This window comes from Taeniopygia guttata, chromosome Z (assembly GCF_048771995.1).
Source record: "Taeniopygia guttata chromosome Z, bTaeGut7.mat, whole genome shotgun sequence".
Classification (NCBI taxonomy): Eukaryota; Metazoa; Chordata; class Aves; order Passeriformes; family Estrildidae; genus Taeniopygia; species Taeniopygia guttata.
The window spans coordinates 28,925,201-28,927,809 of NC_133063.1; the positions used below are offsets into that span (position 1 = coordinate 28,925,201).

The 2,609-nt window shown below is 33.0% G+C and overlaps 1 protein-coding gene across 2 annotated transcripts in view; it reads right to left on the bottom strand.

Moving 5' to 3' along the window:
• Positions 1 to 302: 302 nt before the first annotated feature.
• Positions 303 to 2,609, bottom strand: part of PRDM6 (PR/SET domain 6) — a 79,320-nt gene continuing 77,013 nt past the window's right edge. For both annotated transcript variants that reach the window (XM_032744344.3, XM_072922332.1), the window contains exon 8: positions 303 to 2,609. This exon is cut by the window's right edge and continues 1,961 nt beyond it. The gene's annotated coding sequence lies outside the window, so the exon portion shown is untranslated.

Here is a 2,609-nt window from a genome sequence, read left to right on the forward strand (position 1 = left end):
AAAAATATTCCAAAATACATCTGGGAAATTACTTGAGCATAAATGTGATGTTTTCTCAGCAATGCATCTATAGGAGTTGTGTGACTCAGTTACCAAGAAATCTAAACTTGATCTCATTCTCTTCTGATGCAAGAGTTTGAAACTCCAAAGCTGCAAGCACCTTTTGGAAGCTGAGGATGATAACTACAGCAAGGCATGCTGATTATTTGAGGCTACCTTCAACGCACAATCATTCTAGCATATTTGATTTTCTGCAGAATACAAACAAAATTCTGTAAGTACTATTAGCATAAGACAAAAGCTTAGGGTACAGTAATAGAAATGTTTTATTAATCAAATATATTTACATTTCTTCATCTTTTTAAATGTGTGCCTGTTATTTTCATTTAAACACAATGTAATCTTTACATTTGATATCACAAGAATACAGCTACATGCATGACTTAATTGGTCCTTTACAGTAAAAAAGAGGCAATTTTATGAAGTTTAAAAAATGCAAGCAAACTGTTGATCTGTCTAATTACAGTGTCACTATTATTTTTATTACAACACAGGACCCCTTCAACATACCCTACATCTATAGGTGGATTTATGGGCTTTTTCAGATTGACTTGATGATGCCAAAACTTCCAAAATCTAGGACAAAAAAAAAATAAATCATGGAGTTCCAGAAAATTATATTTTCTGGAATCTTATCCACAGAAAGGACTTGCATGGAACAGAATAGTATTCTAATTGTAATTTCTTAAAAAATGAGAGCAATATAACTAGTCTTAAAAGCAATGAGGACTTAATATTGGACATTCACTTATTTATTTGTTTGATATCACACCATTTTTTCAGCTATAAGACAGCATCACATAACAAAATGGCACCATACAAAACATAAAGATGAATTTAAAGGAGAAATGATGTTACCAAAAGTAAAAGGTATACACATAATTTCTTGTAAATTTCTAGTACGTAATGTACTGTAATTATTATAATTTTCCCAATTCAGGTTTCTTATTGGGAAGAAAATCACACTGTATTTAAAACCGTCATCTTTAGGGGCTATAAGTAGGTTTTTAAAGGACCCAAAGTCTTTCTGAAAGGTATAACTCTATGAACATATAAAATTTAATTCCACACTGAAAAAGAATCAGAACTAGGCACAATTTTTAAATATGCTTTCCAATACGTTCAGGGTTGGACAAAAAAAAATCAAAACCCAAAAGCTTGTATTTTTTTACCAGACTACAAAACAGAGATGCCAAGTGCTTCAGAAATTCTGAAATGGCAGGCACATAATCACTACATTTAAAGATAATTGTATTACACTTACTGCTTCAGATTACTGTGTGCAAACACATATTGTATGCATAATAGGCCTAAATGTACAGTTGTTCTGCTGATACATTAACTGAAACTCACTCAGTATTTGGGAAGGAACTGAATTCTGTTTAGTCCAAACCTAGAATGTATTTTGTGTTCACGCTGGTTTTACATTTGCCATACTGTATCAGAATACCAAATGTGGTACTCAAGAAAATGACTCTATGAAATCATGGGTTTTCACTGTATTGCTTTTGTATGCTACCAAATGTGTTGTGAAAATGCAGCGTATAAAATAATACAATAATTGAAGTTGTCTTTAGGCATACAGAACAACATAGTGATTTACACTAGAAAAAATTATTTGGAAGGAGAATAAAATAAGTTCTGCAGACATACTACTCTAGTGCATTTTTAAAAAATCCAGTACAATCTTGAAACAATTGACCTTTACTTCACACCCATTCAGAAGAATATTTAGACATGTTTAAATGAAAACATACAAGTAAGCCTACCTGCAGTCAGCAGGGAGCTTGCAATTTCTGTAAGCACTTCCTTAGGTACTAGTTGCACTACAGGATTCAAATGCAGTGGAGTGCCCTTCACTGCCACACACCCCATCCCTGACCATGAGAGCAGGGTTAGATAATGCAACAGCACAATTCACTGATCTAACATGGCTCACATTTGCTTTTCAGAGCATGACATTTTCCCATTTACTCCATTTATAAATTTTCTTGTCTCTTGTTCTTTTTTTGTTTGCTTGCAGAAATGATCAATAGATACCATTCAAATAGTTAGCCAAAATTTGGTGCCCCAGAATGTTACTTTAGATTGTCACTTAAATAAGGGAAAGTGTGAGCTACCAGGTATGAGTGTCTGAAAAGTTTAGGATTTTATTTTGTTTTCTTCTGTTTCATTAACCTTGCTAGGAACAAAACAATGTTCAAATAGTCACTTTTAAGTTGCAAGTCTTCCTACCCAGCTTCCCATGCTTCTTTGAACCTAAAAACAAACAAACAAACAAACAAACAAAGAAACACATTTAGATAGTAGATAAGAGTTTCTCATAGTTTTGAGGATAGAATCAGGCAGGTGACAGAATCATTCACTCATCATACCTCTTCACTAAGAAATAGAGCTCAAAACTCATAGGAATAAAGCTTCTTTATGAGATAATCTGGTATTTGATAGAACAATTATTAAAAACATCTTTTTTTCCCCCCACAATGTCTTTTACATTTTAATGGCCAAATACAAATACTCCTGAAGTAATTCCCTGCAAAGCTTTGGAA